This window comes from Anomaloglossus baeobatrachus, chromosome 4, assembly GCF_048569485.1.
Source record: "Anomaloglossus baeobatrachus isolate aAnoBae1 chromosome 4, aAnoBae1.hap1, whole genome shotgun sequence".
NCBI classification, from domain to species: domain Eukaryota; kingdom Metazoa; phylum Chordata; class Amphibia; order Anura; family Aromobatidae; genus Anomaloglossus; species Anomaloglossus baeobatrachus.
The window spans coordinates 462,117,384-462,131,255 of NC_134356.1; positions in this window are offsets into that span (position 1 = coordinate 462,117,384).

The window sequence follows — 13,872 nt, forward strand, 5'->3', positions numbered from 1 at the left end:
TGCCAAAGCCAGAGCATCAATCACTAGTTCCTTGAGATGCTGGAAGCTTTGTCGAGCTTCTTCTGTAAGGAAGAAAGGAACATTCTTGGTGCAATCATACCATGGTTGCATGAGTAATGACGCATTAGGAATCCATCGTCTGTAGAATGATATGAGTCCTAAAAATCCCTTGAGTTGCTTGAGGTTCCTAGGGACGTTTGACTTCCTGATGACTTCTTGTCTGTCCGGGCTGAGATGTTTTTGTCCTGCAGAGAGACAATGACCCAGGAAGGTGACCCTTGTCTTGCAGAATTGCAGCTTGTCCTTGCTCGCTTTGTATCCTGATTCTGCCAGGAAGATTAGAAGACTTATTGAAGCCTTTTTACATTCCTCTTCGCTTGGACAGCAAAGTAGTAGATCATCCACGTACTGGAGGAGGACACAGCAGTCAGGGGGCTGCCAGCCTTGAAGGACACTACTCATAGCCTGAGTATATAGCATAGGGGAATGCTGCATCCCTTGTGGCAGCCTTGTCCATGTTTATTGATTTTGCATGTGCTTGAATGCAAAAAGATCTTGACATGCTGGGTCCAGTGGTACCGAGAAAAAAGCATTAGCAAAATCTATGACCGTGTAATGGGTAGATGTAGCCGGTACCTGTGTGAGCAGTGTATGTGGATTAGGAACAACGGGAGTGAGGGGCTCCAGTATTGAGTTTACTGCCCTTAGATCATGTACCATCCGGTACGTGATTAGATCACCTTTTTTCTTGACAGGGAATGGCGGAGTGTTGTAAGGAGACTTAGTAGTTCTGAGAGCTCCCGACTTCAGCAGTTATTTTATTTGGTGATCCAAGGCAGCTTCCTGTTGAGCAATAAGAGGATATTGTCTTAGCTGTGGTTGTGTAATTCCAGGCTTGACTGAAACGTTTACGGGGGGCACGGGTAGTGTGCCGAGGTCAGTTTTCGATGTGGACCAGAGTTTTGCGAGAACTTGGAGAAGTACAGGGTCCGTGTTTGCTTCTTGTGTGGCATCAAATTCTGGTCGATCTTCGATCATCTGAATGGTGCACAGGACTTCTTCTGGAATATCCTCCAGAATTCGCAGGACAGCAAATCCATCTTCATTATAGACAATCTGAGCCTGTAATCTTGATAGTACATCTGCTCCCATTAGGGCATCTCCACCCAGGGGGGAGACTAAGAATTTGGACACGAATATGTGTGGTCCCAGTTTCACTTTTAATGGATGTGTTATTGGGATTATCTGGGCTTGTCCATCAAAACTGGATACTATAGTAGACTCGGATGAGATGGATCCTTCAGGTACCATGTCCCTGGAGAGTACGGAGCGTGAGGCTCCTGAGTCCACCAGAGCCCTTATTTCCTTGTTGCCAATTTGAAGGGGGACGTGTATAAATGGACCTCTGGCATCCCTATCCCGTGCTGCTGCAAGTCAAGCAATCTTTTCTTCCTGACTCTTGGGTTGGTTTTGACTTTCCCTCTTTTTCTTTCTGCAGTCTCTGATCACGTGTCCTCTGATCCCACAATGGTAGCAGGTCGGTCCCTTTTTTCTTATGACTTCTGGCTGACTGTCCACTGCTGCTATGACAACTTTCTTGGTCCTTTTATCCTTTGCGTCGGTTTCCAATCCACTTGCTTTGTTGACTAGAAGATCTATGTCTTCCATGTTCCTCCATTCAGACAGCACGCTTTTAACCTATCTGCCAGAGGTGCATGTATTCCATCCATCTTACCATCAGGCGACATATTGCGCCTGCTTGTAATCCAAGCCCTTGATCTGTGAATGACTGCATCAATCTGTAGTAAAATGAGCTGACATTCTCCACAGGACCTTGATGCACTGGTCCCATTGTGCCCTTAGTTCTTTGCTCCTGGGTGCAGAAAAGATTGAGTGCTATGATAAAGGCTTGGCCGGACGCCACAGTATGGGTATCGGCTGGGACATACCCTGTTAGATGGGCAGTAAGATTGGCATAGATTTCAGGGGACATTTTGACTCTACATAAACCCTCCATGTCCAACCAAATGCTCCGGTAAGAGACCTGTATTTGGGCCAAATAACGTGAAAAACTGACTGGGTTTCGAGTCGGGTCAGGAGCATTTTGTAGGAAAGCCATCTGCTCAGCAGGAGTCCAAGGTACATACACCTCATACCCACGGGCGATCGAATCTCTGGGAGCATCTGGATTTTTTGGATCAATAGGTGGTGTTATGAAGGCTCTTCTTTCTACCACGGGATAGAGAGGCGCTGGTGATGTGGCTTGTTTATATCGTGGGGTCCTTACAGGAGTAGTTGATAGGTACGGGGGAGGTTCAGGATCCTTATTAGCTCTCTTCTACGTTTCTTCCCATGTTTCTGACTCTTCATGGTATATCCAACCTTGATCGTGAGTTGTCTTTGCCATGTCAGAAAGAGTTCTGACCACTTCAGTCCATGATTTATCTGCTATTACTCCTGCTCTGGTAGTTCTTATTTTGTCCCATTTGTTGGGGTCCAATTGGTCCTTCCCCTTTAATCCAAATGTCTTAAAAACTTCCTTGAACTGACTGGCTGTTCTTTTTCCATGGTAACACGTAATGAGATGCTGCAAGGTGCATCCAGCTCTGTCCTTTGATATTCCTTGTCCCATTCTTCGTCTATTTTCTTCAGCTTTTAGACCCTTGAACATCCCTTGGACTAGCCTCACCTATCCTGGAAGTACCCGGAGACTGTCTCCTTATCTGTATTTCTACCTAAGGTGAGGTCTAGAACCACCTATCTTGGAAGTACCCAGAGGCTGACTCCTTATCTGTATTCCTACTTTAAGGTGGTGTCCTGTCTTTGTTCAGAGGGGGCTGAATATGGAGAATGGCAGTGAGTTACCCTTCTTGTACCAGAGATATACTCTATAACCAAGAAAAATGGCAAACAGAGCACCTCCAACTAACACTAGGGCAGTGAATATCACATCCATTTAGACAGGAAAGAAGCACAGGCAAAACGCACAAAAGCAGACACACAGAGACAAAGCACAGAAAAAACATCTCATGGCAAACTTTCTTTCAGAGTTCAGTAGTGACCTGCCAATTACCCAGTTTTCTACTCACAGTGTCCCTCTTGCAGCGGTGAGGAGAGAGAGAACAGAGATGGGGAGCAAAAGAGCAGAAGAAGGTTCAACTCTTACCTGGCCAGGTGTTTTTGGTCCCCACGTCTGGTCCCCTCATCCTCGGTATGGCAAGACGGTCCACTGGATCCTGTGTTATAGACATGGGTACCTATTCTTGGCGCCAGAAATGTTAGGTTGACCAATAGGTCACAACTGTTGCCAGCGATGACCAAATGCGGAGGGAGTCCCAGGCCCCCCCTCAGCTTATCTCAGCCTTAATGAGATACAGACAAGAGACTGATATCTGCACAAAAGCAAGAGATGTGTGCTCCGAAGACTGTTAATTTATTATCACATACAGGGTTTAGCAAGCTAATAGGGGCGTAGCTATGACGTATACAAAGAATAAGTTTCTGTTCCTCAGCAAAGCATAAATGAGTTTTGATTCTTGGTGTAAGTGCAACTTTCCATTTCTCAGTAAAAACATAAACTATATTTCTAAAAGAACAGCATAACTCTCTCATTGTTCTTGAGTAGGCGCAAGTCTTATCTCTGTTCTTTTGGCAAGACATAACATTCAAAGTTCTTGAATCCGCTCTCAGCGTCTGAACATGGCTGGGCTTGTTTGAAACACCTGGCAGAGTAGCATGGATGTCCATCTATTCAATTTTAGTTAACTCTTTCCTCACACACGCCCCTGTGTGTGTACTAACATGCTAATGAATGTGCAGCGTCAGAGGATGGTAGCGCTCACCTCTCAGCTGCCATCGTGTCCGACTCCTGGATTTCGGCTCAGTGTGCATGATCCTGGACTTTCAGTCATTCGCGCATTACGAAGCCGGGTGTAGGCATTCTGGGATCATGCGCACTGAGCCGAAGTCCAGCGTCGGACGCGATGGCAGCGGAGAGGTAAGAGTGACCATGCCTCTGATGCTGCACATTCAGCGTGCTATTGTCACGGGCGGGGAGGGGACGCTGCGCTCACCACGCTCGGGTCCGGCGCTGCTGCTGCTCGGTGGCTCGAGCGGTGGGCCGGATCCGGGGACTCGAGCGGCGCTCCTCGCCCGTGAGTGAAACGGGCGGGTTTGTTGGTGTTTGGGATGTCGGTTCGTGACGCCACCCACAGTGTGTAGTGAGGTTGGGGCACCACTGCTGCTCTGTACGGGGATCCAGGGAGCGATGGCAGGGAGCAGCTGAGATGTTTCTCTCCCCTCCGTGGGTAGGGGGATTATGGTAGTCCCGGGGCCCGGAGTTATTGTCTGTTTGGTGGATTTGCGGGGCCTAGCCAGGTGCAGGGTCGCGGGGCAGCGCAGTGCCAGATGGCACGGTGGTACTTACTCAGCCAGTAACGCACACGGAGTCTCTTGTAAAACAAACGGCTGGATGGACGAGTCCCACAGACGGCTGCGGCGGTCACTCCCGGTCGGTTGGCGGTAACGGTCTCTCCCTGCACCGGTGTTATGGTCTTGGCCCTGATGGCTTCCCACCGGTATCCCGCTCCCCAGCGGTGTGTTGGCTAAGGGAGCCCCTTTTGTTGCCCGCAGGCTCTGGCCCTCGCAGCTGTAGCTCTGGCGGTAGCTTTATCTCCCTCACGGTTTGAACGGTTGCCTCCAGTTGGGTCTTTATTGCTGGGAAACCCCTGAGGTTCCCGTCGCTGATGGATTTGACCGGTTTAACGGCGACTCCTAGCCTGGTCGGGGTCCGTAGGCCCTGCCGGATGGTGCTGGCTTCTCTTCGCTCCCTGTTCCGGTACCGGCGGGCCACTGCCCGTCCCAGGTCCTTACGGTTGTGCGTCAATCTGCCTCTCCTGCAGACGGTCACCACCATCTGCCAACCTTGCTGTTTCTGTGCCCGGGCCACGTACCCGGACACGGCCAGTCAGTTCCTCCACTACCACTTCCCTGACTCTCCTCTCTACTCCTTTTCACTATCTGTCTGACCTTCTTTCCCACCTCCAGGACTGTGAACTCCTTGGTGGGAGGAGCCAACCGCCTGGCTCCGCCCCACCTGGTGTGGACATCAGCCCCTGGAGGGAGGCAAGAAGGATTTGTGTGTGTGTGGCTGGTGTGCCTAACCGGGTTGTGGGGTGTGTTGTTGTAGTACCTGTGACGTCCTGGCTTGTCCAGGGCGCGACATTCCCCCTTGGTTAAACGCAGACCGTCCGCGGGCTGCTCGTCCATCACCGGTTTTATTTTTGTTAACTGTAAAAGGTAGAAAAACGGTAAACATGTAAAGACACAACATATGTTTTTCTTTATAACTTCCCATAACGGGAGGCACTTTCTTTTAACGTTACTAAACATTTTTATTAAACGGTAACGGCTTCCGCTCTCCCCCCGCCCAAACAACCTGGCCCTGATGCTGCCCCTAAGAAGGGGGCAGCACCCCTTGCCCCAGTCCAGAACCAAATTGCCCGAGCGGGTACGGTCCCTTTCAGGGGACCCACGTCCATTGGGAACCCCTGACCCCTGGAGGATTGCCACCGGTTACGGTAGTGGCGGGCCTGGGCCATCCCTTTCCTCCAGGCCCATCCTCCCAAATCAGCCTCTCCGGAGGTGGTAACGGTATCAAGCCAACATCTATTTACATTCCACAAGTTTGTGGTTGCCCTGCAAGTTCTCGGGCTTGTCCGTAAGAAGTTCCTTACGCAACGGTTGCAGAAAGTCCCAACGGGGACTAGTTGCCGGCAACGACCGGTTAAATCATGGTGTTAATCTGGTCACAGTTCGGTTGATTATACTTTGCTTATCATTCAACAACATTTATCAACATCAAGAACATCAGACCGGTGCTGGTGGTCCCAACGGGGACAACTTGCAGTGGGGGACCGCTGACCCTGGGGCGGCTACCACCGAGGAGGGTCGTCCCAGTCTGGGACCGGACGGTACATCGGGTTCTCCTTCCATAAGCAGTGCAGTCCAGAACCACTGATCGCTGTTGGAAACGTCGGCCGGGGCAGCATGCTTGGGACCTCTTCCTCCATCAGCTGCACTCTCTCTGGACCCCTTGCGGCAGGGCCGGTCCCCGGCTCCCACTCAATCAGGGCTGGTTCAGGAACTTGGGTGGCCTGGTCACGGCGTGCCATGGCCGCCGTGGCCCCTTGCTCCCGGGCCTCCACCACGGCGACCATCTTGTGCACCTCTGCCCGCTAATCCAACAGCTGCTGCAGGCTCTGCGCCCTGACCTTCGTACAGAACCGGCCCAGCTCTCGTTCCAGCCACGCAACGGTCCCGGTGGGGAGCTCACCCGGGCCGCCGTCTTCGAAGGCTACTCCCCCTCTGCTCCTCCAAAGCTTAGACGCTCCGGTGGCGGGTGCTCCCGCGCTCCAGCCCCAAGATGCCGCCATTTCTCCATCCGCGTCCCCCCTTGGTCTCTTTCCGGCACCTCCTCTTCAGGGGCGGAGCTTCGGCTTTTGCGCCTCCGCTGCTCGGGAAGATGCTCGAGCGGAAACTCTTCGCGCCCAAAATGGCGGCTACTGAAAATTTTCGGCCGGACCCTCCAGCAGGACACAAGGCGCACCTCTACCAGATGGCAGAGCGGTAGGATCCTGTTCGTGATGCCAAGTTGTCGCGGGCGGGGTTCTGTCCCTTTCAGGGGACCCACATCCATGGGGACCCCTGAACCCCCGGAGGATCGCCACCGGTTACGGTAGTGGCGGGCCTGGGCCATCCCTTTCCTCCAGGCTCATCCTCCCAAATCAGCCTCTCCGGTGGTGGTCACGGTTTCAAGCCAAGAACATTTTTTATTTACATACCACAAGTTCGTGGTTGCCCTGCTAGTTCTCGGGCTTGTCCGTAGCAGTTTCTACGCATTGGTTTGCAGACAGTCCCCACGGGGACAACAGTTGCCGGCAACGACCGGTTCAATCAAGGTAGTAAATCAGGTGACATCTTCGGTTAGTTATTTTCTCTTATCATTTACAAACTTTCAAACGGTATTCTCAACAACGGTGCTGATGGTCCCAATGGGGACAACTTGTAGCGGAGCTCCGCTGACTTTGGAGCGGCTACCACCGCAGGGGGTCGGCCCACTCGGGGACCGGTCGGTACATCGGGTTCTCTTTCCACAGGCAGTTCAGTCCAGAACCACTGACGGCCATTAAGAACGGTGGCGGGGGCAGCATGGTTGGAACACCCTCCTCCATCAGCGACATTCTCTCTGGACCTCCGGCGGCGGTGCCGGCCCCCGGCTCCCTTGCAATCAGGGCTGGTTCTGGGGTTTGGGTGGACTGGTCGCGACGCGGCATGGCCGCAGCGGCCCCTTGCTCACGAGCCCCCACTACGGCAACCATCCTGCGCATCTCCGCCTTCCAGTCCAGCAGCTGCTGCAGGCTTTGCGCCCTCACCTTCAAGCAGAACTGGCCCAGTTCCCGCTCCAGCCACGCAGCGGTCCCGGCGGGGAGCTCACCAGGGCCGCAGTCTTCAAAGGCTACTCCTCCTTGGTTCCCCCAGAGCTTAGACGCTCCGGTAGCGGGTACTCCCGCGCTCCAATTCGAGGACGCTGCCATCTCTCCATCCGCGTCCCCCTTAGTCTTTTCCCGGCTCCACCTCTATCGGGGCGGGGTTTTTGGCTTTCGCGCCTCCACTGCTCGAGGAGACGCTCGAGCAGGGACTTTTCGCGCCCAAAATGGCGGCTTCTCAGAATTTTTGGTCGGACACCTCCAGCGGTCACAAGGCATACCTCTACCAGACGGCAGAGCGGTAAGATCCTGTTCGTGACGCCAAGTTGTCGCGGGCGGAGGAGGGGACGCTGCGCTCACCCACTGCTCGGGTCCGGCTGCTGCTGCTCGGTGGTGGCTCGAGCGGTGGGCCGGATCCCGGGGACTCGAGCGGCGTTCCTCACCCGTGAGTGAAAGGGGGTGGTTTGGGTTTAGGGATATTGTCCGTGACGCCACCCACGGTTGTGGTGATATTGGTGACACCACCGCTGCTCTGGATGGGGATCCCGGGAGCAATGACAGGGAGCAGCTTGGATGTTGGTTCTCCCCTCCGTGGGTAGGGGGGTTGGTTGTCCCGGGGCCTGGTGAGGGGTTGGGAGAGGAATGGAAGGTGGGTTACGGGGCCTGGTGAGGTGCAGGGTCGCGGGGGCAGCGCTGTGCCGCACGGCACGGTGCTACTCACTCAGCCAATGATGAATGCAAAGTCTCCGGTAAAACAAACGGCTGGATGGACGGATCCCACAGACGGCTGCGGTGTTTCTCCTCCCGGCAGGTTGATGGTGACTGCCTTTCCCTGCACCTGTGTAGTGTGTACGGTTGCAATGGGTTCCCACCGGTAACCCGCTCCCCAGCTTGGATGGGTGCTGAAGGAGCCCCATTTGCCCGCAGGCTCTGGCCCTGGGAACTGTAGCCTTGGCGGTGACTGTGTTTCCCTTTACGGTTTGAGCTGTCGCCTTCAATTGGGACTTGAGTGCTGGGAAACCCCGGAGGTTCCCTTCGCTAACGGATTTGACAAATTTAACGGTGACTCCTAGCCTTGTCGGGGTCCGTAAGCTCTGCCAGATGGTGCTGGCTTCTCTTTGCTTGCCGATCCGGTACCGCCGGGCCACCGCCCTTCCACGGTACTTACGATTTGCTCCAATAGGCCTCTCCTGCAGACGGTCACCACCGTCTGCCAACCTTGCTGTTCCGTCCGGGCCACACACCTGGACCACCTTCAGACTGCTCCACTACCACTTTACGTCCTCTCACTTTCACTACTCAACTCTCAACTCCCTTCTTTTCCCGCCTCCAGGACTGTGAACTCCTCAGTGGGCGGGACCAACCGCCTGGCCCACCCCCTGGTGTGGACATCAGCCCCTGGAGGAGGGCAACAAGGATTTTGTGTTTGGCTTTGGTGTGCCTAATCGGGGTGTAGGGTGTGTTGGTGTAGTACCTGTGACAACCTGGCTTGTCCAGGGCGCCACAAATACAGGGACGGTTAGGCAGGGATTAGTAATATACACCCAGAACTGCTCGTGGTTCTAGAAGCATATTGCACCTGACAGGTTCCCTTTAAACTATAGTTCATCTAAACAGTGGTGCAAACTCCACAAAGCTGGTCAAATATGAAATATCTGAAAATATACAGTATATAGTGGTGAGAACGCTTGAGAACAGGTTCTTCTGTGACCAGAGAACAAGTAGATAGGAGTAATCTACTGCTGATGTTAGATTCAAGAAATCCAGAAGAACACAGTGTAGGATTGGACCATGCGGTTTATTCGCAATGTGTTTCGAAATGGAAACAATTTCATCAGGAGAACCACAATATTAAATAAAACCTACCAAAGACAGACAGTTTACAATTATAAAAAGAGGCACCAAAGGAACCGGAAATGGCCCCTGAAATAATACCTGACTGCATACTTGTAGGTGTCTCTCCTCACATTAGGTGATAATTCCACAAAGACCATGTTACGTCACCGCCGGAGTCTGCTCCAGCGACTTCTGCTCCGATCGCCAGGCAACACCGTGTTCCTGCCGTGGATGGTGCTGGTGATGGGAGAGGAGTCGATGCCAGCAGCACCGGTGGGTGCAGGCTCCGATCATCCACTGGGCTGGGTTATCTTGGGATCTGCAGTACCGCTGGTTGACTGTAGGTGGCGGGTGTCTCCCAGCTGAAGTACCATCATTCAGCTACAGCCAATGGGAAGACACCAGACCCTTCTTATTCCCCCTCCTGTCTGCTGGACTCTGCCAGAGATAGTTCTGATTCTGGCTCATGTGCTGTTTGTTTTGTGTTTCCTGTGCGCTGACTTGCTTGTTGTTGACTACCCTTCTGCCTGCTGTTTTGTACCTCGCTGCCCGACCCGGATCTGACCACTGCTACGTTTTCTGTTTACGCCTTTGCCTGCCGATTCTGTCCCTGTTCTGCTGTTCCCGGTTTGACCCTGCCTGACGACTACTCTCATCGGACTGCAGCTTCCACGGGTAGAGATCTCCAGTGTCTTGTGTAATTCCAAATCCCTGTATAGGGGTTAAAGGGTTTCAGGGTTCTGGGGTCCTGCTTGGTGAGGGGCTTCCCTTTAGTCTGTCCATTACATCCTACCTAAGTCTGTTTATCCAGGCAGGCGTTACAGACCACTTGTTAAATATCAGGGCTGCCCTCATCTCTCCACTTACAAGGGTTACGCTTTACAATTGCATATAGTGCATTGATTTTATATACAGCTTTAAAGTTTCACAAGTCCGCGGGTCTTCACTATTAGGGCTGCTTCTCACTTGCGAGTTTCTCGCAGTAGAGCAATGCGAGAAAATCTCGTATTGGAATCGGACACGTTAGTGAATGATTCAGCTCTCATCTGTGATTTTTTTCTCAGTCCAAATCGGACTGAGAAATAAATCGCAGCATGCTGCTTTTTTGCGAGTTTCTACTGCGAGTTTCTCCAATGCAAGTCTATGGGAGCATGTAAAAAATCGGATGTCACGGGACGGCACTCACACCATCCTAGTGACATCCGATTTTCTAAATACATTTCTCGCATGTTTCCTAAAACACTGGAAACGAGCGATGTCTCCCAATGTCTGTCAATCACTATTCTCTGTCAGTCGGTCTCTCCCTCTCGGTCTCTATTCTCTCTCTGTCGGTCCGTCACTATCTCTGTCCCTCTCTCACAGTCTGTCGCTCATTTTCCCCTCCTCTCTCATACTCACCGTTCCCCGATCCCCGGCGCGGCGCTGCACGGCTTTCTCACTGCTGCGGCGGCTTTTACTATTTTGAAAAAGCCGGCCGCTCATTAAACAATCACGTATTCCCTGCTTTCCCCGCCCACAGGCGCCTATGATTGGTTGCAGTGAGACACGCCCCCACGCTGAGTGACAGGTGTCTCACTGCACCCAATCACAGCAGCCGGTGGGCGGGTCTATACTGTGCAGTGAAATAAATAAATAAATAATTTAAAAAAATGGCGTGCGGTCCCCCCCAATTTTAATACCAGCCAGATAAAGCCATACGGCTGAAGGCTGGTATTCTCAGGATGGGGAGCTCCACGTTATGGGGAGCCCCCCAGCCTAACAATATCAGCCAGCAGCCGCCCAGAATTGTCGCATACATTATATGCGACAGTTCTGGGACTGTACCCGGCTCTTCCCGATTTGCCCTGGTGCGTTGGCAAATCGGGGTAATAAGGAGTTAATGGCAGCCCATAGCTGCCACTAAATCCTAGATTAATCATGTCAGGCGTCTATGAGACACCCTCCATGATTAATATGTAAGTTACAGTAAATAAACACACACACCTGAAAAATCCTTTATTAGAAATAAAAAACACAAACACATTCCCTCATTACCAATTTAATAAGCCCCAAAAAGCCCTCCATATCCGGCGTACTCCACGGACCTCCAGCGTCGCTTCCAGCATGAAGGTGACAGGAGCTGCAGAAGACACCGCCGCTCCGGTCACCTCCAAGCAGCAACTGAGGTGAGTAGCGCGATCGGCTGAGCTGTCACTGAGGTTACCCGCTGTCACTGTTGGAGGATCCAGCGGTGGCCGCGATTAACCTCAGTGACAGCTCAGCTGATCGCGTGGCTGTCTTCAGTTGCTGCTTGGAGGTGACCAGAGCGGCGGTGTCTTCTGCAGCTCCTGTCACCTTCATGCTGGAAGCTCCCCATCCTGAGAATACCAGCTTTATCTGGCTGGTATTAAAATTGGGGGGGACCGCACGCCATTTTTTTTAATTATTTATTTATTTATTTCACTGTACAGTATAGACCCGCCCACCGGCTGCTGTGATTGGGTGCAGTGAGACACCTGTCACTCAGCGTGGGGGCGTGTCTCACTGCAACCAATCATAGGCGCCTGTGGGCGGGGAAAGCAGGGAATACAAGATTGTTTAATGAGCGGCCGGCTTTTTCAAAATAGTAAAAGCCGCAGGAGCAGTGTGAATGCCGTGCAGCGCGGCGCCGGGGATCGGTGAGTATGAGAGAGGGCTGCTAACTTCAGTCACTCGGGGGATTAGTGGTCACCGGTGAGCCCTTCACTGGTGACCGCTAATCAGGACGCGGCACAGACAGAGCCGCAGCATGACAATGAAGTGGGGTTAAGTTCACCCGAGTTCATTCTGATTGTGCGGCTCTGTCTGTGTCTGCTGTCATCTGCCGTTCAGCTCTGCTACATGGCTGTCTGTGTCTGCTGTCAGCGGCCATATAGAAGCGCTGAATGGCAGATGACATAGTAAAAAATACGCATTACACACGCATTACACACGCATTACACACGCATTACACACGCTAGTAAAATCATTAATTTATTCAGAAATAGCATCGCACTTGCGTTGCACTCGCACCTAACGTGAACTAAAATCAGCCGAGTTTTTTTCAGCCCAGTCGGACCGATTTTACTCGCATAGATGTGTTTCCAGCCTTAGAGGACTCTACCTATTTTTCTCAGTTTCTCAGTTCTCAGTTTTAGGCCCGTTTCCCACGTCAGTGAAAAACACTGACGTTTTTCACTGGCGTGTAAAACACGCACATGTCCCTGCGTGTGCCGTGATTCACGGCACACGTGGGTTGTCTAGGTGCAATCCGGGCTCCGTTCTCCGTGGCCCATGATTGCACTTAGAAAACAACTCACCTGCGCCCGCTCCCGCTATCCATGGTGCTGATCGCTCCCGCGGTGCAGCATCCGGCCGGCGGTGACCCCCGCAGCAGCTGCTTCCAGGTCGGCTGTGTCGCGCATGATGAATATGCGCGACAATAATGAGCCGGCTCAGAAGCAGCAGGGAGAACGGGCTGCAGAGGACATCGCTGGACGCCGGGTGAGTAAAAATTATTTTTATTTTAAAAGCACGTTTTTTTCTGGCACGTGTTTCACGGACCACACCACTGCGTGGTCCGTGGAACATCAGTGATGCCAGAAAAAAATGGACATGTCTCCGTGCAGCAATCACGCACACGCGGGTACGCCGCACGGAGACACGTGCAGTGAAAAATCACTGATGTGTGAGCAGACCCATTCATTATAATGGGTCTGCGTATGTCAGTGATTCTGGTACGTTTAAAAAAAAGCACAAACGTCCCAGAATCACTGACGTGTGAAAGGGGCCTTAGGAATATCAGAGATGAGTGGGGCCCTGATTTTTAACCAATTGGACTTCAAGGAGTTATCACCTATGAGTGAATATGTGACATTCATCTGGTCTTAAGGGCCATTTACACGCTGCGACATTGCAAACGATGTATCGTTGGGGTCACGGTGTTTGTGACGCACATCCGTTATCGTTAGCGACATCGCAGCATGTAACACCTAGGAGCGACCTTAAACGATCGCAAAAGAGGCAAAAATCGTTGGTCTGTGAGACGTCGTTCATTTACCAAAAATCGTTGTCTGGTCAGTAGCGAGGTTGTTCGTCATTCCTGCGGCAGCAGAAATCGCTATGTGTGACACTGCAGGAGCAACCAACAAACATCTCCTCACCTGCGTCCAGCGGCAATGAGGAAGGAAGGCGGTGGGCGGCATGTTCCAGCCACTCATCTCCGCCCCTCTTCTGTAATTGGGCGGCCGCTTAGTGACGCCGCAGTGACGTCGCTATGACGCCTAATGCACCTCCCCCTTGAAGGAGGGATTGTTTGGTGGTCACAGCGACGTCGCCGAAAAGGTATGTGCGTGTGACGCTGCCATAGCGATAATGTTCACTACGGCAGTGATCACCAAATGTCCCACGAACGACGGGGGCGGCTGCTATCGCGCACGACTAGCTATCACTAGCGATGTCGCAGCGTGTAAAGCACCCTTTAGTTCGTATGGAGCACAACAAATTGCTGGCATGTGCTCACACCATTATTTTTAGTAATGACTGATTTTTA